General features: G+C 40.2%; 1 protein-coding gene and 1 long non-coding RNA gene across 3 annotated transcripts in view; one reads left to right on the top strand and one right to left on the bottom strand.

Moving 5' to 3' along the window:
* The window catches only part of HS3ST4 (heparan sulfate-glucosamine 3-sulfotransferase 4), a 345,196-nt gene that overhangs the window by 112,686 nt on the left and 207,250 nt on the right, over positions 1-25,260 (top strand). The window lies entirely within an intron of this gene.
* LOC116657569 lies at positions 2,382-18,126 on the bottom strand. Its single transcript, XR_004312717.1, has 3 exons — positions 18,117-18,126; positions 7,827-7,833; positions 2,382-3,436 (listed from the first exon to the last, which is right to left on the bottom strand). It is a non-coding gene; the product is annotated as an uncharacterized LOC116657569 (long non-coding RNA).

Raw genomic sequence — 25,260 nt, 5'->3', positions numbered from 1 at the left:
TTAATATTATTAATCATTTATGTCCAAAGTTAGGGAAAGTGGCAGAAGTACAAGACTTTGGGCAGAGGTAAGGCTCTGTTTATGATGCCAGAGGGAAGGACACGAAGGTGAGGAGGGGAAGGAAGAGGATGCATCTGTCTTCTGCTGATGTCAGAGTCTGTGAAAGCTCCTTCTTTGAATCTCAGCACCTTCTCTTATCCACGATGTGACCTTGGGTAGGTTACTTAACCTTCCTGCACCCCAGTTTTCTCCTCTGCAAAGTGAGATTAATAATGGTACGTACCACATAGGGATGTGGAGAGGATGAAGTGAGTGATGCTTGCAACATGCTCACACAGGGACTGGCGCTGAGACGGGACTTGAGATGGCAGTAATTTCAGAACATTCAGATCCCCAGATTCCTGGCTAGACTAGTATAGGGGTTGGCAAACTTTTTCTGTAAAGGGCCAGATAGTAAATAGTTTAGGCTTTGCTAGTATCATACAGGATTGGCTACGTCTACTCAACTCTGCTGTTGTGGCATGAAAGGAACTATAGACAATATGTAAATAAGTGGGTTTGTGTTTCAATAGAAATTTATTTACAAATATAGGCAGCAGGGTGGACTTGGTCCATGGGCTGTGATTTTTCCCCATCCCTGTACTAAAGGATGGGCTAACAGGATGGTCTTCACCCAGAATAGGGGCAGTGTCACATAGCAGTTAGAAGCCTGGGCTATGTATCTATGTCTTTTATTTTCCTTTTAATAAAAATAGGATTTTTACAATCTGTTCTGCACCCTGTTTTCTTTTTACTTATCAACATACAGAGGGCATATTGTAAATAAATGAATGTATTTATACATGTTCATTTATTATTTATTTATTCAAGTATAGTCAATTTACAATGTTATGTTAATTTCTGACGTACAGCATAGTGATTCAGTTATACATATATAGATAATTATTCCTTTTCATATTTTTTTGCATTATAGGCTACTACAGGATATTGAATATAGTTCCCTGGGCTATACTGTAGGACCTTGTTGTTTATCTATTTGATATATAGTAGTTAGTATCTGCAAATCTCGGACTTCCAATTTATTCCTCCCCTCCTCCCCCTTTTGGTAACCATAAGTTTATTTTCTATGCCTGTGAGTCTGTTTCCATTTAGTAAATAAGCTCATTTGCATCATATTTTTTAGATTCCACATATAAGTGATATCAGATGGTATTTTTCTTCCTCTTTCTAACTTACTTCACTTAATTTCTAGGTCCATCCATGTTGCCACAAATGGTATGATTTCATTCTTTTTTTATGGCTGAGTACTATTCCATTGTCTATATACCACAACTCCTTTATCCAGTTATCTTTCAGCGGACATTTAGGTTGCTTCCATGTCTTGGTATTGTAAATAGTGCTGCTGTGAACATTGGGGTGCACGTATCTTTTCAACTTTAAATTTCTTCCGGATAGCATATTCATTTTTATTGCCTCCACTAGTAATTTATTATACATGGACGAACCATCATTTATTTAGCACTTCCTCTGCTGCTGGAGATACAGCTCCAGTTTTGCTTATTGTGGTTTATAATTATGTATTTGTGATATTATTTATTTAATGTTTTTCTCCTGTGAGACTGTCTTGGTGCCCGAAGGCTGGAATGAGTGTGTACCGTGTAGCTCCTGCCGGAACTTGGGAGCCATAAAACCCTTGCTTTAGCGCTCACTGCAGTCAGTGGCCAAAATTTCTTCACCAGTGAAATGTGGATTTCCCAGAGTGCTGTGGGGGACACACGACTTAATGTTTATAGAAGACCGTGGAAACTGCCGAGGACCTGCTCTACTAGAAGAAAGCATATCTAGAGTGGCAGGCACCTTGTTCCTGCATGTGGAGGAGGGGGCGGGGGGAGCGGGGCTGGTGGTGTTCCCAGATTCTTGCTGTCACTTTAATAACAACAAGCTGCTTTCTTGGGAAGATGTTTGTAATTCAGGCCCCAGTTTCTTCTTGACATTTAGTCCTATTGCTGCTCTGCTGAAAAAGGATTCCTAGAAATTTGTACCAATGGCCGTATTTGTGCCAGTGACTCCTTTAGCCCAGGGAATTCTTTCTGTTCAGAGGATGTGCTTACACATTGTCTTTCCTGCTTCCTGATTTCCCTCAGGGCTTAGGTTTCCAAAATTCAAAGGCCTAAACTTCTGAAAGCCAAAAGCAAGAGAAAGACTCCCTACTTCTGTTTAGCCTCCTCTTGATAATGACTGTTGTCTGTCTAAACAGAGGAGGCGCCACAGGTAAAAAGAAAAATACAGGAATGGGGTGTGTATCTCATTACACGACTCTTCCCAGTCTTAATTTTCCTTTAATCATTTGGGATGACTTAGTATGTACTGGATTTGTAAGACTTCCAGGAAATCTTTTCCAAAGGTTACTATATATTTACTTGTTTTTGCCTTTTTAAGTCAGAAAATAGTAAAACTTATATACAATCTAGAAAACAGTGGAACACTGGAGTAGAGTGGGCTCCAGTGCCTTTGGGAGGGAGTGTGTGGACTGAGCTAGCACCGTACCCGGCAACCGAGTGCGGGCAGCCTGGTGCTGTCCTGGCAGCGCTGGGAGAATCAGTGCTGAGCGGAGAGTCCAACTCACTGAGTCTGGGGCTGGGAGGGCCCTGGCTAAGCCACCCGTCCCTGCATGGCAGATACAGTAACAGAAGGGCCTGCTGAGGTGGTGGCCTGGCTCAGACAGGCTCAGGATGCTTTCAGGGAGAGTCAAGGCCTGGCCTGGATACTCTGTGAGCAAATCCAGCCTTCCCATGTCCTATCCATGGCCCCCCAGTAGAGCCAACGTGGGACACTGCCAACTCATCCACCTTCCCAGTTGCCACATGAGGATCTTGTATGTAGATCATACTGTCCATGCCCCAGGCCCTAGTGGCCAGCGGTAGAACATACTGAAGACTTTGATCTGCTGTGCCATGGAGGGGACTGCCAGGCTACATGTGGTACCCAGGCATCTGTGAGCTCTGCATCTGTTCCTTGTGTTTGATGTCTCACACCTGGATGAGTGTCATGCATTGAGTTGTGCATCTCCCCCCCAAAAAAAGATACGTTGAGTTCCTAACCTCTGGAACATGTGAATATGATCTTGTTTGGAAATAAGATCTTTGCAGATGTCATCAAGTTAAGATGAGGTTGTACTGGATCAGGGTGAACCCTAATTCAGGGACTGGTGTCCTTATAAATTTGGAGACAGATGCACAGATAGAGGAAGGCCTCAAAGACACAGAGACAGAAGAGACACACAGGAAGAATGCTTTGTGAGATTAGAGTGGTGCACCCAGAAGCCAAGGAATGCTGGCGACCACGAGAAGCCAGGAATTTGGAAAGGAAGCATTCCTCCCCTAGAGCCTTCAGAGAGAACCTGGCTCTGCTGACATACTGATTTTGGACCATTAGCCTCCAGCACTGTGAGAGAAGAAATTTCTGTTGTTTTAAGCTGCCAAGGTTTGTGGGACTTTGTTATGACAACCCTAAGAAGCTGATGCAATAAGGTTCTTGTAATTCTACAGGCAATGCAATAGTTTGTGATGGTGATGGAGTAGACACTGCTTCTGAATGTCTGTAGGACAAGGAAAAGTTGAGAGTCCAAGCGTCTAAGATCTTGGTTGCCTGGTAGGAGCTGCAGTACATGTTGCTTTCGGCCACTACCCACTGGAAGAGGCCGCTCAACTCCTTTGTCAGTTCCTCGTCATGACTCATGATGTCCCAGACCTCTTGGCCTCTAGGGACCTCTCAAGAGCACGTTGTGTGCCAGAGCACTGTGAAGAGAGGGACTGTCGTGGGTGCGAGCTGTGTTGACCTTCAGGTTCTGCAGGTCCCGGATTATGATGGTACAGTCTCGCTTGAGGGTGAAGTAGGAGCTAAGATCATCATTCAGAGGGATGGGAAGTGAAGTAGGGGACATGTGGAAATTGGAAGATAATAGGCAAAAAACTGGTTACCGAGGAGAGTGGAAACACAAGTCGCTCAGAGAATTGTAGCGGGATTCCTGGGCTGTGCCAAGGGTCCAGTTAGGGTTGGTGATCACAAATGTATTGTGAAAGCATTCTGCCTGGTTGTGTAGTTTTTCTCCAGCAACTCTCAGATGCTCAGGAGTGGACAACGTGTCCCAGGGCTGCCAAAGCAAAGTACCGTAGGCTGGGTGGCTTAAATATCAGACGTTTGTTTCTCATAGTCCTGGAGCTGGAAGTCCCAGGTCAAGGCCTCTCCTTGACTTGTAGGTAAATATCTCCTCTCCATCTCACTGAGTCTTTGTTTTGTGTGTATGTCCTTTTAAGGACACCAGTCATGTTAGATTGCGTCCACCCCAACGACCCCACTTTAATGACCTCTTTCAAGACCTTACCTGCAAATACAGTTACATTCTGAAGTCCTGGGGGTTAGGACTTCAGCACAGGAATTTGGGGAGAGGGGAGGTGGTGGAAGACAATTCAGCCCATAGCACATGGAAACGAGGCTGGGAGTGTTGTCCTGGTGAGTGTAGGGCAGTGAGGAAGGGAGGGCGTGGCCAGGATGCGATCAAGGAAATTGCAGAAATAAGGACTAAGGACCATGGAACTAGAGAGAGAAATGAAGGTGCGGGGAGGACACTGAAAGAAAGAGAAGGTGGTATTGGAGCCAGTGACAAGACGTCCTGGTGGGGCCAGCGAGGGTCATGGAGGGTGTGGTTGAGTTGGTGGGTTGGAGCTTTGGTTGTGGAGTGGAGTGATTATGTTAGTGATTTCAGCGGTGATTTTAATGCCTTCCTTAGCATATCATTTTTATGAGCCATTTATGTCTTTATAAAGCATAGACATGCTTGCCCTTTTCAAGCCTTCCAGAATATGCGTTCTTTGAGACAGTGATGACCCACCGCCTGAGCTCCAGCATTAGCGAGATCTGCATCTGTTGTGATGCCTTTATTGGGTGACAGGAGGTTGTTCCAATGAGGCTCAGGAAAAGTGAAAGGGAGATTTATTATAAGGATTCAAAAGTATAGAACGGAACTTAATAAGAAATAGAGCCAGACCTCTCAGGGGGCTAGAATCAGAAATTGGAAACTTGACAGGAACGAGGGACCAGAATCAAGAATCAGAAAGCCACCAGGGTCCAAGGTAGCTCCTCTGTCAGCCTCTTTCTTGGAGCCACCAGGTCTTATCTGTGTGTCAGCCACACAGAGAGCCATGCAGCCCTCCAGATGGGTTTTCTCTTGTCACGGAAGTGTGGGATCAGCCCCACAAGAGTCTCAGAGTTTGTGTGCCATCCGTTCAAACAGTCAGCAGAGAGTTACTATCATCCGTGCCCTGATTCCGCAACACAGGTGTCTAGGACAGATGCAGGCATCATTCAGGTGGAGTCGGGCTTTCCAGAACATGCACTGACGGTTAAGGAATAAACTCCAGTTCCTCAGATCCCTTTGAAGATTTTTCTGTCTTTTAAACTTGCTGTTAATTGCCAATGTAAAAAACAAACAAACAAACAAAATAAAATGTGCTCTTTGCAAAAAAAAAAAGTCTTTTTGTATCTAGATGGAACACAACCATTTTACTTAAAGAATCAATTGGATTTAAAGAACCAAAAAAGAGGTTTTAGAAGAAAGATCTCTGAAGATGCTGTATTTAGCCTCTTCTGAGTTCTCCGATATTATTGAATAACTTTCAATTTTCTTTTAATGTATCAAAAGTTAGTTTAATTTAAAAGAAATTTATGAAGATTTTTCTAAACCGTAGGCACCCTTTTTGAATATAAAGGAAACATAGCATACTTCTAGTATAAGAACTTAAAGGAATTGGCTTCTATAGACTGGGGTAATAAAATATATATATTTTTATATTTGAAATTATTAGAGCATTTATTTTCTTTTAACCTTCAGGTTTTACAATTAATCTGCAAGAATCACTTTCAAAAGTAACTCTGACCTACTGTGTGCCAGATTGGCTTGTGAATTTCATCTCTTTTAACCTTCACAACACTTGTCTGTGAAATTGTTCACTTCCGTTTAACAGATGAGGAAACTCATTGCAGACCGCAGAGCTCCCCATCAGTAGAGTTGGCTCTTAAAGCCAGTTTTGGATTCACAAGCTATAGATTCAGAGAAGCTTTGTCCCTGGTTAGCTTTACGAACTTGCATAAGTAATTCACCTCATTGAACATTAGTTTTCTCTTCTTTCAGGTGGATCATAGGAATGAAAGTATAAAGTTGATGTGAGAATTTAATGTACATGAAAATGCCTATGGGGGTCTTCAAGGCAGGGTGGGTGCACAATTTTAAAAAATCTCCCTTTTTGGACTGAGTTCTGAATAAAGACTAAGGAGTGGCAGATGGAGGCAGCCATGGGGCCTTTGTGAAAGGATGAAGGGGAGTATGACTTAGGGGGAGACAGATGGATGTCTTGGTTTCCCCCCAAACTTGTTTCTTTCTCTCTTAGTAAATGGGGCCCCCGTCTCCTGACCAGCTGATGTCAAAGACCAATGAGTTAGTCTTGATTCCTTCTTTCACTTCCTCTTCCACTTTCAATTCATCAGCCAGTTCTGTCTTTCTAGCTCTCAAATGTATCCCACCTTGGTCCACGTGTGTACAGCCCACTTCTGAATCCCTGGTCCACCCTCCCTCCTTCTCTTTATCCCGTGGACAGCAACGGCCTTCCATCTGGGCTCCCCTTTCCTGCATTTCCACTTGTTCTTCCCACAGTGACATTTTAAAATGTGTCAGTGCCCTGTTTAGTGGCTTCCCGTGTGCTTAGGATCAACTCCAAACTCCATACCCTGGCCTCCAGGGCTCCAGCCAACGCGGCCCTTGGTTATTTCTCCAACCCTGTGTTCTGTCCCTCTCTCACTTATCCCCTCTTGACCCTGACCTTTCCCATCGTCATTCCTACTTCAGGCCTATGCTTTCCCTGGGCCTTGAGTACCGTCCCTCTGATTGTCACATGTTTGGCTCCATCTCTTCATTTTAATTTTCCCTCCAATGTCACTTCCTTGGAGAAGTGTCCCCTCGCCACCCCATCAAGAGTGCCTCCCATGAGAGGTACATTCATTCATCACTATCTGAAATAATCATCTTTCCTTCTTTGTTTACATATCGAAGCTTCTGGGCTATAAATTTCATGAGGACGTGGGCCTTTTCTGTCGTGTACATTGCTCTGTGTGCAAGCATAGAATCATACCTGGCACACAGTAGGGGCTCAGTAACTAGCTGAGTACATGGGTGGCTACAAGGATGAAGATATGGTTACTTAGGATTTATGTTAGTGACCGTCTGCAGTCACATACATCTTCTTTTTCTCTTAGGTCTTGCTTTGGGTCCCTGTAAGAACAGTCTCCATGTGGGCCTGTTCCTGCTCCGTCTGTAATGATCAAGGTTGATTCTCCCATATTCAAAAATTACCTTGGCTAAAGGCCCTCATTATCAATCCATAATAAAGCAAGCTCATTCTCCAGTACCTCGGGCAGCAATGGCACGAGCTGGTGCCATGAACACAGGGAGTCCCTGGGTTGACTGAGAGGCCAGGGGCCCCACTGGCTAAGACCATCCAAGTGAATACCGCCAGGGAGGATGTGGGCTCATTTTGATGTCACTGAAAAGCACACAATGGCGGGGACTTGATACTTCCCTGTAATTTTGCTGACTTTGCCGTTTTAGCAAAAAATAATTTATTCTAATGTGATTTGCATTGCATAAAATTATAATAAATGTTTCCAAGAACAAGGTGCTGTATATTTATGGAATCGTTGTGTTTATATGAGGAAAAGGTTTAAAATGTATTGGCATGTATTTTCCACAAACACTTAGATACAAAGCTCTATACTCGGCAGCTCTGACATTAACATACATTATTTGCATAAACCATAAACAGTGGGCAATTTCTTTGTCAAACAAAAAGTACTGATTACCTTAGAAAGGATATTAATATCTTTTCTTTATCCATATTTTTAAATTTTGCTGACTGTATTTTGATGATCATTCATCTTGTCTGGTAGCACAATCTGTAGCAAAAAAACTCTCTCAGTATTTCCCAAAACAAAAAAATAAGATACAGGGAAGGCAACAGCTTCTGAATGTGAATGGACTGTGATATGATAATTCTGACTGGCGGCAGACAGCTGAAGTTCACAGCTATTAGACCCGGGCAAACGCCGGGTGGACATCTGATTGACAGAGGGGTGTCGGTAAGCATATTTTCAAATTAAATTTTGTGTTGATTTTCAGCTCTTCTGAACAGCTTTCCAGTTGGAGTTTTGGCCCACTGAATCTAGCTAGTTTCCTTTGGAAAGAAGAAAAAAAAAAAAAGAGGTTGTTCAAATAAGGCTTTGTGTGTTTCCCGTTAATGGCTTGGGATCTTTGGGACTAATTTCAGCTGAATTGATAGAAACAAAGCTGAGACTGCATCTCCCCAGACTTGGGGTTTCCATGTTATGTGTGAACCAGAGAAGTGACTGATGCCGATTGTGAAAAAGGGAGGAACGCTGATCTTGGAGTGAGCTGGATTAGGACTGCATTGACTGGTGCTGGGACTGGAATCAGGTTATTTAATTGCGCTAAACCACGACTCATCATACCATGAGCTGTAGGGAGGATTAAACGAACTGAGCCATACAAAGAGCCTAGAACACTGCCTGCCACACAGGAAGCACTTGATAACTTTAGCTGATATTATTATTATTATTATTAACTTTTCTGTAACTTATATGAATTGCAGATAATGCTCAGTGCATGTAGGTTTCTACCTGTCCCCTGAGAACAGACCTCCCCAAGCGCTCATGTAATTTGAACCCTGCAGGGCAGATTCAGCCAGCATAAGCTCCATCTTGGTTACATACAGAGGGCTGTTGGACGAAAAGGTGGAATGTGAGGTTTAGGGCAATTAAACAGTAGAGTCACCAAGTAGAGTGATGGGCATGTTGGTTTCTAGTATATTATTCGTCATATTTGAATGTCTAAAATATATCCTCATCAACTAATTAAAAAAAAAAGCAGCTTTCCTAAAAGACATCTCTTTGTCCTCAGGGCAGATTCCCTTTTCCCACCTTTGTTAGAACATGAAAACTTCCAACCACTTGCTAAACATCCTTTACCAGAGGAATCGCTGGACAAGCACATCCTTGTTACATGAGCCGGTCCAGTTCTGTGCTGGAGCCAGAGGGCAGCTCCTCTGGTTTTTCTGATTTCATATTTGTAGACTCTTTATATATTTCAAAAGGTTGTCTCACACATTTCATCCTGAAAATAACTCTGCAAAAATAACTCAGCGTGGGTATTGTTATTCCTCACTTGACAGATGATGAAAAAAAGTATCTACCATTTATTGAGCCCTGTTTATTACCATCTAAAGAGAGAAGTGCTTTATACACGTTCTCTCATGAAATCATTATGGTGAGCCCATTTGAGAGATGGAGAAACTGAGGTGTAGTGAGGTTCAAGGAACTTGCTCAAGTCCAGTATGAGCAGAGTCAGAAGCCAAAATCAGATCTGCCTGAAGTTCAAAATTTTGCTTGAATGACCATTCTTGGCTCTCTTTAAAGAGCAGTGTGGTTCCCTAACTTGCCTAAGTAAGGCTGATTGGATTTGGAAACAGGATCTCCATATTGTCTCTGTTTTTCTTTTAACGTTCTGTAGAGGTTGGGTTTCTTGATCACAAGTAACATAAATTGATGCTGGCTCATGTAAACGGACAAGAACTTAGTGGGAGGCTATCAAGAGGAATAGAAAAGAAGACTGGAAGAAATGGAAATTGTTGGAAGGATGTTCTGGAGGGCTGGGCAGCAAAACCAAGTCTAGCCCATGTCTAGACCGGGAAGAGGGAAGAGCTAGTCTCTCCTCCTTCTCTTCTGGGAGAGAGTCATCCTGAATTACTTTCCTCCGAAGCCTACAACATGGGAGAGAATAAACTTTCTCCCACTTACCTCCCCCGCCAAACGGATGCTGAAAATGCAGTCAGGGTGGCAGATACATAGACAGGAAGTTCATATCCTTAAGCAGGCAGTCACATTAAACTAGGAAAGAAAAAAATACATCTTTGTGTGCTGGCGTCCCCCGATGGGTAATTAAAATGATGTCACTGTTGCTTTTACTACATTCAAAAGTGTTTTAATTTGTATTTAGCCAGAGGCTTTGCGGCAACAGGAACATTTTTACAAATCTAACAAATAATTATAAATAGATAAAGCCTCCACTTCTACTGTTTTGGGGGAACGTTTCCTTCAGGTAACACATTTATAAATCCACCTGTTTGACAATATGGAGCTAAAATTACAGCGGAGCTTGAACTGGTTGCTTAAGTGACAGGTGAAATGGTGTATTTGTCAGCATAGAAATGAAAAACAGTATCACGCAGGGAGGTAATCTAGTCCCAAAGGCACCGTGGACTATAAATGCTAAATTACTATCGACCTAGAATGTAACCTTGCATAATTCTTGAATATAAGATATGAGGACCAGAAAACCCAAGGTAGCAAGAATTCAGACTAAAGGAAGCCTGCACGATTTATAGTTCAGGTGACTTCGAGACTCTTGGTGTGGTCTGAGTGCTCCCCCAAAATGTGCTTGACAGCTGTTCTTTAGTAACTCTGGGTATAATAATAACAAGAAGGAAATTTGAGGAGGAGTTGCTATGTGGTTATGTGCTCACGCCCCCTCTTGGGGACCTCGGATCTTCTCAGGTCAATATGGGCTGATGCCAATCACGATTGATTTTCCAATCTTCAGTTCATGGGTGATTTCAAATAAGGCTTCAGAGATACCAGATTTCCTTCCTGAGTACAAGAGCTGACCTTATGTTGCAACCAAGGCTAACAGATCTTTCCACCGCAAAATACTGTTGAGTCCAAAAACTCATTGGATGTCATCCAACTCATTCATGTTCAAGTGAGACACATATGAACCCTGAATGTGAAATATACCCATACCCTGCTTTCCTTTCATTCTGAATGACTAAGCCCCCAGGTAGACAAAGGGGGGTTTCGTATGGCCTCAGGAGGAGTTTTTCAATAAGGAATGTGTGAAAAAGAATTATGAGACCCAGCTGCCATTTTCCAGGAACTCTTAAGAAGTGACATAATCTTGTTTTTAAAAAGTCTGGGGGAGAGCAGAGGAAGGGAGAGCCTATCTCTTGTAAAATATGCTGAAGTTATAAAAAACAAATGTCACTGGGATAGGGGAGGGCTCAGCGCCTACCTCCACCCATATTCCAGCCAGGACAGCCCATTGCATTGAGACAAGAAGGAAAGGGGCAGGGCACAACCATTGAAAGAATGACACGGCAGAATCACGGCGGAAGGTTCAACACCCAGTAGACCTGAGGCCCAGGATGGCGGGAGAATTGATTTCCAGTAGACCTTGAGCTTCAGTATACGCTTACTGGAATATATTAGCATTGGTAAATGTCACTCCCACAGCTGCCATGACAGTTCCCAGGCTGACCATAAAAGGTCAAAAAGTGGGCAGTGGCCCAGTTCCTGGGAATCCCAGCCCCTTCTCCAAAATAGTTGGAATAATCTTCCCACTTGTTAGCATATGAAGTTACTGAGCCCATAAAAACTAACCGCCCCCACATCTTGTGCCCACTCCCCCTTCTGAGTGAGACAGACTGCACTCTGTCTATGGAATGTGTATCTTTGAATAAATCTACGTTTATTCAGCTGTAGCTCGCTCTTGAATTCTTTCCTATGCGAAGCCAAGGACACACACTTGGAGGGGCATGTCCCACGGATTCAACCAAGACCTGGGACATGGCCATCCTCTCACGCCACACATTTTTCTGCATCAGCATGGTATAAGTAAGGGTTGGATTCCTTCTATGTAAGAGAATCATTGAAGAAATAATATATGTAAATCATAGTTTCTATGCAATAATGGATCTCGCTCTTTAAGAAGTCCTGTTGTGGGTTAAATAATTCTTTTAGAACTTAAGGGGGTGGGAAGGGATAAATTCGGTAGTTTGAAACTTGCAAATGATAGCTGCTATGTATAAAAATAGATAAAAACATATTTGTTCTGTATAGCAAAGGAAACTATTCAATATCTGTAATAATAACCTTTAATGAAAAAGAATATGAAAATGAATATATGTATATATATGTGTGTGTGTGTGTATATATATATATACACATATATATATATGAATGACTGGGACATTATGCTGTATACCAGAAAATCGACACATTGTAACTGACTATACTTCAATTTTTTTTTAAAAAAACAACTTAATCACTTCTATTGACGAGAGGCAGTGTACCATTGTGGCGAAGAGCAAGGCGGCCTGGTTAGAATGCCAACTTCCTAGCTGGCATAAACGTGCTTTGGTTTAGATGCTACATGGGAATGCTAAGAGGGGAATACATTTAAATAGTGTATTGTAAGTATTCAGTGGATACCAACTACCAGTACTGTTACTTAACGACCTCAAGTTTGCTGAAAGCTGTCTCAGCTTCAGGGGAGGTGTGCCGCAAGCTTCGTTATCTTATGCAGGCTTCCCTGAAGTACTCATCCGATTGATTCATTCTCTTTGTCGCTCTTTTTTTTTCGTTCAACGTTTACTGTTACCTGCCATTTGTCAGACACATGGAGCTGGTTGGAACAAAGGGAAAAGATAATAGTTTCAGCTCTTGGGGAACTCACTGTCTAATGGCAGGAAACCAATGAGTGTATAATTGCGCTGCATATTTGCAGTTCGTTCTTCCATCTCCGTTTTCTGGTAAGATCTCCTCAGTGTGCCATTCACTCTAGAATCTTTGGATAATCGTCCAGGGTTCTCAGTTGGCTCTTGAAGAGTTATGGTGCCCTGTTTGCTCATGCACCTTGTTGAGAACACCTGTACCTTCTGTGTCTTTTCGTAGACCCTCCCGTCCCTGAGCACTATACTAGGTTTGCATCTATTCCAGCTGGAATAGATCCAGCCCACTGAGATGGTTCTTCATCATAAGTCATTGGATAGCTTCAAAATAAGACCAATGCTCAGCCATGAAAATAAGCCCTTTCAAGGGTCACTTTTCCCCCCACTAATCCCAATGAGAAATTAAGGATCCCTTGAGGGATGGGGAGGTACCACCGAAGAATTACCTCTTGTGATTTGCCTTCCCTGCCACTAGGTGTCACTGCTCCACATAAATAAAATGGAACCAAATTGGCCTTGGCACTGTGAGAGTTGGCCTTTGGTTAAGGGAATCTGGCAGGTTTAGGTAGTCCCTCATTTTGAAGCGGCCAAGTAACCTAAAGACTGGCCATGAGAGACAGGAACCAACCTTGCATAAAAAGCCTTCGAAAATTATTTGACAGATGTAAATCCAGTACCCTGTGCAATCTCCTCTTTGGTATTGAGCCTTTTAAAACAGATCTCCAAAGATGAACTTCTTGGACCAAAGAGAATGTCTTTATGGAATGTATTATTTATGTATCTGTTTGGGAAGAAATAATCTGGTTACATTGGGACATCATACAGAAAATAAAGGAAATCTCACCAAAGAAGGCTGTTTGCTTTTCTGCCAGTGGCCTTCTTCTCATGAGAGACAATGGGATAAAATATGACATTCCCTGCTTGATCCTCCCTTCTCCCAGTTTTAAAGTATTTTTCTAGAATTTTCTACATTAGGACAATTAATCATTGTTCCTCAGCGGTTATGAGAGGTTATCAGCAAAATCAAAGCACCTTCCATTCATTTCCCACCCACCTTCCCCCACATACACAGAATTATTACTGATTCAGCGTTCTCTGACACATGAAATCCCTCCTTGAGTTATTTGCATGATTTTTTTTTCTTTCTTCTGGCAGGAAGGTGTTGTGCTATACATTCTAGTGTTGATTAAAATACAGGGTCCTTGAAGAACAATTGTAGTGGTCAGTGACCATCGCTCTATTTTTATGTTTGTGATAAGTGGGCAGAGTGAGGACCTAGAATGTCAGCCAGAAGAGGTTGTAGGTAGAACTTCCTGCCCTTGTCTTGTCCCCTGATTTTATGGCTAAAGTGATGATCGCCAAAGCCAAACAACACTTTGAGCTTTAGGTGCCACTGGGATCATGGACTGAATTTTAGGGCGGATCTAGTCTGTGGCGAGAAAAGGTAAACACTACCGATTAAAAAGGGGAAAGCAGAGGCAGAGAAGAAGCTAAATTTGGAACATTTCATTACAAAATACTTGTCTTATAAGACAGTGGCTTGGTCCAGAACGAAATGGTTGAGTTCGGCCACCTTTGGCGTGTTGATCAGCAGAAACCAGGGTGTCCTTTCTGGTTGATCTCTGACGACAGCATAAGGTGTCTCGATCATGTGCACATCCTTTTTATCCTGAGAACTGATTGGAATATGAGGGGGTGTGATGGAGACAGTGCAGACAAGACTCCTGTCCACAATCCCTTAACTGTCCAAAAAAAGGTTTCTGGGAAGCCCTATGTTGCGAATACTGGACAGAAAGCTTTGGTTACTGCAATGGGAATTTGAGATTGGTTTAGGATGCCTTTCGCCATTTTGACAAGCCATCTCCCACGACCCAGAAGTTTCCCTGCATAATATGGCTCTGTGAAGTCGGCATGGTAGAGTGACTACTCCACTAGAGAGTGTTTTGATAGGTTATGTTAAATAATTCTCCTATTTGATTTTACTCCCCGTATCAAGTAAATGGTTGGTCATCATGTAACTTCGAGCCTAGCCAGTGCCTTCATGTAAATAGTTCTCAGATGCTATCACATTGTAATGATAAAGATAATGTCATGTCAGCTTCCTGGAGTAGAAAACTAATTTTTTTTTCCATAAAGGGCATTTTTAAATGGGTCATTACCTCATTTTATGAGTACCTTAATGCCTTGAGCACTGTAAGGAAATTATGTATCAACCTACTGGGGCCAAAATTGATTCAGAAAAGGATTTCATCACCTACAGAATATACTCTTACGAGCTGTTATACATCCTAACATCCTGGATCGAATAAACAATGCAGAGTTTTTATTGTTGCGGGCAGCACCCATGAAAATATCGTATAAGAGTGAACTTGTGGTGCTTGGCCCAACCCACAGAAGGCTTTCTGTCCTAGACAGGAGAGAGCCTCCTAGTTTGCCAGATGAAATCCAGTATTTAATTCTTCTAACATTTAATTCCTTCGCATTTAATTCAAACCCAGGATCAGTCCCAGGTAGCATCTTGTATCGTTAGATTAGCTTTCACAAGTGGGTCTAAATTGTCCTCTGGTCTGCGAGTTCCGAATGAAGGGGGTGTGAAACAGATTAGGACCTACATCAGTGGGTGATGCGCAGAATAGTCGTTCAATATGTTTTTCCCATTCTTAGAGCTGGAAGTATAGTCTTAAACCCAGAGCTGTAATGAAGAGGGTAGGATTACCCATCGATAAGAGTTCTAAACACATTCTGATGGAGGCTTATAATCAGTACAAATTGTAACGGCCGTAGAAGGAGTAGTTCTGCAGATGGCTTTATTCTCGAGTACTCAGCACCATCTGGCGCTTTGGGGCTGAGCCCAGCCCCACCGCTATAAGAAACCATATTTGCGATGTGTTGGCACCAATACGGAAGTCAATGGCTCCTTGACATTTTGGTCTCTTCATCATATGGGCAAGGCCAGCTGCAGAACATGCCCTTTTCCAGTGGGCAGGGAAGTGGCTCAGATGAGGTTGCTTTTTGTTGAAGAAAAGGTCACCTCAAGGAGTCTTGAAGCTTTGGCTTAAGTTTGAGGATGACATATGGCACTGTGATCCACTTCTTTGAGGCTGAGTGAAATACTTGCGGGACTGATGTAGAAATCTTAACAGTTTCCCACCAAAAGATCTGAGTTGATGTTAAAGTAAATTTGGATAATTGATAACACTGAAACAATGTGGGCTTTTTCTTATCTGCTTTTCAGACACTTAAAATGGCTTAATAATTGTGTCTATTGTACAGTACTGTGATTTTTCTCTTTTCTTTCTTCCCCGTGGGCTGGAATGTTTTTGAAGGCAGACACTCTGTCTTTTTTCATCTTTTGATTCCCAGAATCTAGGACCTGGATGGGCGCATTTTAGGTACTCTGTAAATTAATTGAATTAGTCCTGAAAATTGAATTAGTTTGTGCTTTATCCATCCCATTATTAGGAAGTCATTGAAATGTGGTTCCACCACCAGAATCCTAGAAATCAGAATCTTCAGGGACCGACAAATATTTTGAACTTAAGGGGCTTGGTGTCTTTTTGTAGTAGGTGCCTGACAGGTGTTCTGTCCATATTTCCTGAGAGAACAAGTAATTGTGAATATGCTGGCTTCACTGTCTGCTAGCTGTGCCATCTGGAGCAAGTTATTCTGACCCTCTAAAGTCTTCGTTTCTTCATCTAGAAAATGGCGCTAGTTACAGTGTCTACCTATGAGGTAGTGGATTTCATGAAATTAACCATATACAGAGATGAGAAAGATAAATGATGACTGTAAGCAACTTATAAGTCTTGGCAAGACGTGTGGACACCTCCCTGCACTTTTCACAGCCTGACTTTCATTCACTCCTCCTACAGGACCCATGTCTTCTTGAAAGTGAATGATTATCGGTACATATGAACTACCCCCAAAGTTAGTGGATTCCAACAACAATTTATTATAATTTCTCACAGTCAGTGGATTAATTTGGCTTAGTGGGGGCAGTTCTCATTTTGGTCTCTAAAGCAGTTTCTGTAAAATAGTGGCTTCTGAAGGCTTGTCTGGGGTCACTTACTCTGCAGGTGTTTGACGCTGGCTGTCGGCTGCGAGTGTCTGCCGGAGCCCCTCTACGTGGGCTCTCCATAAGGCTGAGGATTTTTACGGTGGTCTCAAGGAAGTTGCCCTTTTCCAGGACAGCTAATTTCCAACAGGGAGGCGTCCTAAGAGCAAATGTGCCAAGAGACTCAGTGGAAACTGCAAGACTTCCATGACCTAGCCTTAGACCTGTGTCACTTCCTCTGGATTCTGTTGGTCAAATCCCAGGGCCAGCCCAGGTTTGAGGGGAGAAACTCTCACAGGGCGTGGATACTGGGAAAAACGGTTTACTGGGGAAGGAAGGATAAAAGGTTATCTTTCCGAGATGAGCTACCAAAGTGAGCTCAGCGCCTCTGACAGAGGGCCTGGAAATAAACACGGTGGGGGAATCTGTCCAATGATCATCTACCTTTAACAACTGTAATCAACCTCAATCTGTCATTCATGGCTATTAATGAGTCCTGTTACGTATATGGCAGCAGCCTGTGGCATCGTAGGCTGGATTCTCTGATTATCATGCAAGTCTTGGACGGCATGATCATTTGAAGAATCAGAATTGCTTGATGCAAGGTGATCTGCTATGACTCTGCTTGACCTTCACTCTAATGGGTTCTGAATGGCTTCTCCTCTCACACTGGCCCTGCCTCTTGGAGTTTGTATCTTGGGACTTGAAACAGACAGTATTTAAGCTTGGCATTGTTATCCCTGAGCTCCTCTGCCGATGAGTTAAAGTAGTAATTCCCAACGGCTGAACAGACTTCATCCCCACCCTGGGCCATCATTATTCTCCCTGGATATATTCATTTTTTAACACCTTGGTGTCCATCCTCCAAAACCACTTTCTGTTCTTTTGCAAAGATATACTTACATTTTTGTTGCTTATTAAATAAAGTTGGGCTCATTTCTTCATTTAACTCAGCATTCACGTTTATTGGTTCAGAAATTACATACTGAGTGCCAGTAGGTCTGAAATTTTATTTCACTTTTAAGCCACATATCTTGGCCACTCTTCTCTGTCAGTACATTTAGTTTCCCTCCGCTTTTTAGCTGCAGAATGAGCTTGCTCATTTAGCCCTTCCTTGAATGATGCTCATGTCGTATTTCCACTTTTTTGACACTACAAACAACCCAACAGGGATCCTCCCGGAACATGTATCTTTGGCCAAACACACAAGATTTTTTTTTCCTGTAAGATGGAGTCTAAGAAGTGGAAATGCTGGGTCAAAGGAAAAACTCATTTAAAATTTTGATTGAGTGAGGCTGAAAAATTGGCTTTCAGAATTGGCTGTGCCAAGGAATAGCACGTGATAATGACAGTGATTCCCTGGGCTGTGGCAACACTGGATATTGTATTTCTGTCTGTCTGTCTCATTTTTTAGTTGACGTATAGTCGATTACAGTGTCGTGTTAATTTCTGGTGCACAGCATTATGTTTGTCATCCACATACCTATACATGTTCCTTTTCATATTCTTTTTCATTTCGGTTACTACAAGATAATATAGTTCCCTGTGCTCTATAGTAGAAACTTGTTTATTTTATATATAGTAGTTGGTATCTGCAAATCTTGAGCTCCCAATTTATCCCTCCCCACACCCTTTCCCCCTGGTAACCATAAGTTTATTTTCTATGTCTATGAGTGTGTTTCTGTTTTGTAAAAGAATATGAATTTATGTCTTTTTTTTTAATATTCCACATAGGAGTGATATCATATGGTATTTTTCTTTCTCTTTCTGGCTTACTTCACTTAGAATGATGATCGCCAGTTCCATCCATGTTGCTGCAAATAGCATAATTTTATTGTTTTTTATGGCTGAGTAGTATTCCATTGTATACATATACCATAACTTGTTTATCCATTCATCTGTCAGTGGGCATTTAGGTTGCTTCCATGTCTTGGCTATTGTAAATAGTTCTGCTGTGAACATTGGGGTGCATGTATCTTTTTGAATGAGAGTTCCCTCTGGCTATATGCCCAAGACTGGGATTGCTGGATCATAGGGTAAGTCTGTTTTCAGTTTTTTAAGGAATTTCCATACTATTTTCCATAGTGGCTGTAACAAAATACATTCCCACCAACAGTGTTGTCTCTCTCTTTTTATTTTTTGCCAACCTGAAGGCTGAAAAATGCCATCTCATTGTTCAATTCATCCTTTCTTACAAGGTTATTCTTATAACTTGAATGCACGTTGGCTTCTTTGTTTCTCTTTTCCTCTAAATTACTAGTTCTGACCTTGACCTGTTTTCCTGTTGGGTTGTTTATCTTGGTGATTCCTGTTATGCTTCTTTTGTATTACTAATAGTATTTGGAAGTGTCCCCTGCAAGGAAAAGGGAACAGGATTAACAGTGACTTTAACAAATAAGGGTTTATTTTTCTTATGCAACAAGAAGCCCGGAGGTACGAGGCTGCTGGCATTTGCTCTGTGGCTCACTGTTGTCAGCTCCGGGGTCTCTGTAAGTCTTTTGCCTTTTCCCTTTGAAAGCAAAATAGTGCCAATGGCATCTGTCCTTTTTATCAGAAAGCTATAGCTTTCCCAGAATCTGCAAGGAAGTTTATAATGGCTGGAATGGAGACAGGAACAGTCAAAAGACATTGATAAGGAGTTCTGGGTTAACTAACCAGCAGTTCCTCCCACTTTGGTATTAACACCTCCTGTTACTTGCCATTTAAGTCACATTTGCCCATTTGTCATCAGTATCTTAATGAAATTTGTAGTATCTTTCAGCTCACAGGAATTTACATTTTAGAAGGCAGTAAATTCTGTTAATACATTCGTTGGTGATTTTAGTTTTCATTACTTCCATTATGAATTTTTTCCTATTTTTCTAATATAGCCATATTTCCAATTTTTGTTTCTTTTAAAAATCAATCTGGGATTTGATTTTATTTATGTGGGAAAATACTTTTTCCCTCTCCCCACAGTGAAAACCAGTAGGTTTTTTTTTTCCAAAACAAGTAGGAAATTTATGTTTCTCCTGTAAAAAAATTATAGCTTAGATTATAGTTAAGGGAGTTCTTTTCAGCTTTATTGAGGTATAATTGACAAACAAAAATTATGTATACTTAAGGTGTAAAACTTGATGTTTTGAAGTATGTTTACATTGTGAAATAATCACTACAATCAAAAGAATTAACATTTCCTTCACCTCACAACTTCACATAACCATTCTCTTCCTCCCTTCCTTCCTCCCTCCTTCCCTTCCTCCCTCCCTTCTTCCTCCTTCCTTCCTTCCTTGCTTCCTGTGGTGAGAACCCCTAAGATCTACCCTCTTAGCAAACTTCAAATATACAACACAGTATTGTTAATTACAGTCACATCGTTGTACATTAGATTTAAAGAACTTAATCATGTTACATAACTGAAACTTTGTATCTTGACTAATATCTCCTCATTCCCTCCTTGCTAGATCTGTATAAATGAGATTATATAGTATTTGTCTTTCTGTGTCTGGCTTATTTCAGTTAGCATGAAGTCCTAGGGGTTCATTCATATGCACATAGCAGGATTTCATTCTTTTTTAAGACTGAATAATATTAATATAATAATATATGTTTTTATTAATACCGTTCTTTGTATATCACATTTTATTTATCCATTCACTCATCAATGGACATTTAGATGATTTCTATTTCATGGCTATTGTGAATAACGCTGCCATGGACATAGGGATGCATGTGTCTTTTTGAATGAGTGTTTTTGGTTTCTTTGGATAAATACCCAGGAATGAAATTGCTGTATCGTCTAGTAGTTCTATTTTTAGTTTCTTGAGGAACCTCCATACTGCTTTCCATAACGGTTGTATCAATTTACATTCTCATCAGCAATTGTTATCTTTTGTCTTTTTGATAATAGCCATTCTAGCAGGTGTGAGGTGATAGCTCATGGTAGTTTTGATTTACACTTTGATGATGATTAGTGATGCTGAACACCTTTCATGTAACTGTTGGCAATTTGTATGTCTTCTTTTGAGAAATGTCTCCTCAGGTCCTTTGCCTGTTTTAAAAATTGAATTATTAGGTTTTTTGTTAATTAGTTTTTTTATTGAGTTGCATGAATTCCTTGTGTATTTTGGATGCTAAACTTTTATCTGATATATAGTTTGCCAATCTTTTCTCCCATTCTGTAGGTTTCCATTTCACTCTATTGATTGTATCCTTCACTGTGCAAAAGCTTTTTAGTTTGATGAAATCTCATTTGACTATTTTTGCTTTTGTTGCCTGTGCTTTTGGTGTCATATTCAAAAAATTCGTTGTCCAGACTAACATCAAGACAATTTTCCCCTTGTGTTTTCTTCTAGTAGTTTTCTGTTTTCAAGTCTTACCTCCAAGCCTTTCCATTTTGTATGGTGTGAGGTAAGGGTTCAGTTTTATTCTTCTGCCTAGGAATGTCCAGTTTTCCCAATACCATGTATTAAAGATACCTTGCTTTCCCCATTGTGTGTTCATGGTATCTTTGGCAGTGGATTTGTGGATTTGTATCTGGAATCTTGATTCGGTTTCATTGGTCTGTATGTGTGCGTTTATGCCACTACTATACAATTTTGATTTGTGTAGCTTTGTAATATATTTTGAATCCAGATTTGTTCTTCTTGCTCAAGATTGCTTTGGCTCCTTATGGTTTTTGTGGTTCTATGTGAATGATCGTGTTGAATCTGTAGATTACTCTGAGATGTTTTAACAACATTAATTCTTCCAGTGCATTGACACAATATGTCTTTTCATTAATCTGTGTCTTCAATTTCCTCTAACAATATTCTGGAATTTTCACTGTACCAATATTTGATTAAGTTTATTCCCATTTTATTTGTTTTGTTGCTACTGTGAGTAGGAATTTTTCTCACTTTCTTTTTATTTATTGCTTTATAATGTTTTTTTCCCCAAACTTTCTTGAGGCATAATTGGCACATAACATTGTGTAAGTTTAAGGTGTACAATGTGATGATTTGACACATGTATATATTGCACAATCTTTACTTCACACAGTTACCGTTTGTTGTTGTTGTAACAATACATAATTTACTCTTTTAGCAACTTTCAAGCATGCAATATAGTATTTTTAACTATAGTCACCACACTACTTTAGATCCCCAGAACTTACTCCTCTTCTAACTGGAAGTTTGTATTTGTTGACCAACATTTCCTCATTTTCCCTACCTTCTAGTCCTTGGCCCAGCAATCTACTCTCTTTGTATGAATTAGGCTTTTTTATGTTGTAATATACTTTGAAATCATGTAGTGTGAAGCCTCAAGCTTTGTTTTTTCTCAAGATTACTTTAGTTATTCAGGGTCTTTTATGGTTTACTATGAATTTGAGGATTTCCCCCCCTATTTTTGGGGAAAATGTCATTGGGGTTTTGATAGGGATTGTATTGAATGTATAGATGGATTTGGGTAGTATGGACATTTAAACAATATTAACTCCTCATTCCATGAACATGGTTTGTCTTTCCATTTATTTGTGTGTCTTCAATTTCTTTCATCACTGTCCTACAGTTTACTTTACTTTCTTTCACTTCCTTGGTTAAAGTTATTCCTAAGTATTATATTGTTTTTGATGCTTTTATAAATGGGATTGTTTTCTCTTTCAGAAAGTTCACTGATAGTGTATAAAAATGCAACTTATTTTTGTATGTTGATTTTATACAATGCAACTTTACTAAATTTGTTAGTTCTAAGACATTTTTTGTTGGAGTTTTTTTTTCTTTTGTTTTTTTAGGATTTTCTATGTATAAGATCATATCTGTAAACAGAGATAATTTTACTTCTTCCTTTCTAATCTGGATATCTTTTATTTCTTTTTCTTATCTAATTGCTCTACCTAGGACTTACAGTACTAGGTTAAATAGGAGTAGTGAGAGTGGACACCCTTGGCTTCTTGTTCCTGATCTTAGAAGGAAAGCTCTCAATCTTTCACCACTGAGTATGATGTTAGCTATGGGCTTGTCATATATGGCCTTTATTATGTTGAGTTTTGTTTCTTCTGTATCCACTTTATTGAGAGTTTTTTTTTTTAAGTCATAAAAGATGTTGAATTTTGTTAAATGCTTTTTCTGTATTGAGATGACAAAATAATTTTTACCTTTTATTTTATTGATGTTTTGTAACACATTTAGTGATTTGCATATGTTGAGCCATCCTTGCATTCCAGGGATAAATCTCACTTGATTATGGTGTGTGATCCTTTTAATGTGCTGTTAAATTTGGTTTGCTAGTATTTTGTTGAGAATTTTTGCTGCTATCTTTTTAGGGAAATTGGCCTGTAGTTTTCTTTTCTTATGGTGTCTTGGTCTTCAAGTTTGCTGATTTTTCTTACGCTTTGTTAAATTTGCTTTTGAAGTGTTCTATTGCATTTTTTAAATTTAAATATATTATATTATTCAGCTGCTGAATTTCTCTTTGGTTCTTTTTTGTGATTTATAACTCTTTGTTGAACTTGTGTTATTTTCCTGATTTCATTGAATTGTCTGTGTTCTTTTGTAGCTTTCTGAGCATCTAAAATAATTACTCTAAAGTTCTTTGTCAAGCAGTTTGTAGATCTCCATTTCTTCAGTTACTGGAAATTTATTGTGTTCTTTTGGTGGTGTTATGTTTCTTGATTTTTTTTTCATGTACCTTATTGCCTTTGTGTCTGTGCATTTGAAAGAGCAGTCACTTCTTCCAGACTTTATGGACTGGCTTCCATGGGGAAAGACCTTCACCTAGTGGGCACATGGGCACTGACTGGATAGGATGTGTGGTAGTGGTGGTTCTGGTGGCACAGCTTCAACTCTGGGCTGAGCAGTAGCAGCTGCAGCTCTGGCTCCCAGAAGGGACAGCAGCATGGACTCCAGGCAGCTTCATTAACTGGGATCAGCATTGGTGTGGGCCAGGACTTCAGGGGTCCTCAGCAGTGAAGGCTGCATATATCTGCAGTGGTAGCAATGGCTGCTGAAATCCTCAGTGGCAAAGGCTTCTGGAGTCCTCCTGCTCTCCTTTTCCACCATAGGGGGAAGTTGTGGCCAAGGAGATCCCTCATGACCCTGAGCTGTGCCAGTCTGGCAATAAACTAATGCAAGTAGAATTCTTTCTACACCTTTCTGTGCAGACATCCTCTGTATTTTGTGGTCTACTGGGTTGCTACAGTTTCTTGATTATACCCCCAAACTCTTGCAGAACTATTTTTGTTGATGGATAGTTATTAACTCATTGTTTTTGTTGAGGGACCACCTAGTCCACCATCTTGCTAATGTCACTCTCTGGATAGTGAGTTTCCTCAGTATCATAATGGAACTTTTCATCTGTTTCCATATTATCTCTTCTGTTCCACTCATTCATCTCTCTACCAGAACCATATTCTTTTAATTACTACAGCTTCTTTTATGTGCTAATATTAATGCCCAGAATGGCAAATACCTTTGCCTATTCCAGCCACTTCAACACCAGATTTTTATTTTGGCATATTCTTTCATTATTTGCTTCTACAGATAAATTTTGCAAGCAGATTGTTAAGTTTCATTTACATGTCACATTGTAATTTTTATGGGGTTGCACTGAAATAATAATCAATAAGTAAAATAAAAGATGAATACTTAACCTTTTAAGTATCTTTAATATATTTCAGTAAAATTGTGTAATTTTCCTTTCATCTTATGTATTTTTTTTATTATGCTTATAACTAGGTATTCCATATTGGTATCATTATAATTAGGATCTTTTCCCGTTGTAAATTCTTATTGGTGTTGAGGAGAGCTATTGATTTTTGTTGCAGTTAGCTGCCTTTATAATGTTCTTATTAACTTAAAAAATAAGTTGATTTTAACAGACTTTTTCCCCTTAGGTCAAGAATTAAAACACACTGCAAATGAGAACAACTTGTGGTTTTTTAAAAATAATTTCAACTCCTCAATTTGTTTTCTTTTTGACTAAGTATGATGTCTAGAATATCCCAAACAATTCTGAATAATAACAGTGATAATAAACATTTGAGTTTAATCCTCTATTTTAATTGGAATGCTTTGTAATGTTTCACTCCTTAGTGTGGTGTTTCTAATAGATTTCTGCTGGATATCCTTTTACAGATGAAATCAAATCTTCCTTTTCTCACTTGCTGTGAATTTTTCTTGGGAATTTAGATAGATATTTATCAGAATCAGCAATGTGTATTGAGATGGTCAGATAAGGTTTCTCCTTTATTTCATGAAGGTGGTTAATTTCAGAAATTTTAATAATGAACCATCATAGTGTTTCTGAGAAAACTCTTACTTGATCCTGTTGTATTATAGGTGTAGACCCTGCTAGATTAAAACCACTGACCTTTGTTGTAATTTTTGGCATTCGTGTTTATGTACTAAATGGGTTTGTCCTTTTGAGAGTTTTTGTTTCTGGTGAAGTACAGTTCAGTGTTTGTATCAGTTTTATGTTTGTATTTGAGAATGATTTGGAAAGCTTTCCATCTTTTTAATGTTCTAAAATAATCGCAATAAACTACAGATGATTTGTTGTGAGAATGTGGGTAGAATTTTTCCGTAGAACTCTCTAGATCTGGTGATTTGGGAGGGTTAT

Source organism: Camelus ferus, chromosome 18 (assembly GCF_009834535.1).
Source record: "Camelus ferus isolate YT-003-E chromosome 18, BCGSAC_Cfer_1.0, whole genome shotgun sequence".
NCBI classification, from domain to species: domain Eukaryota; kingdom Metazoa; phylum Chordata; class Mammalia; order Artiodactyla; family Camelidae; genus Camelus; species Camelus ferus.
Note: the sequence above shows the minus strand (reverse complement) of the source record. Positions and strands in the feature narration are given on the sequence as shown.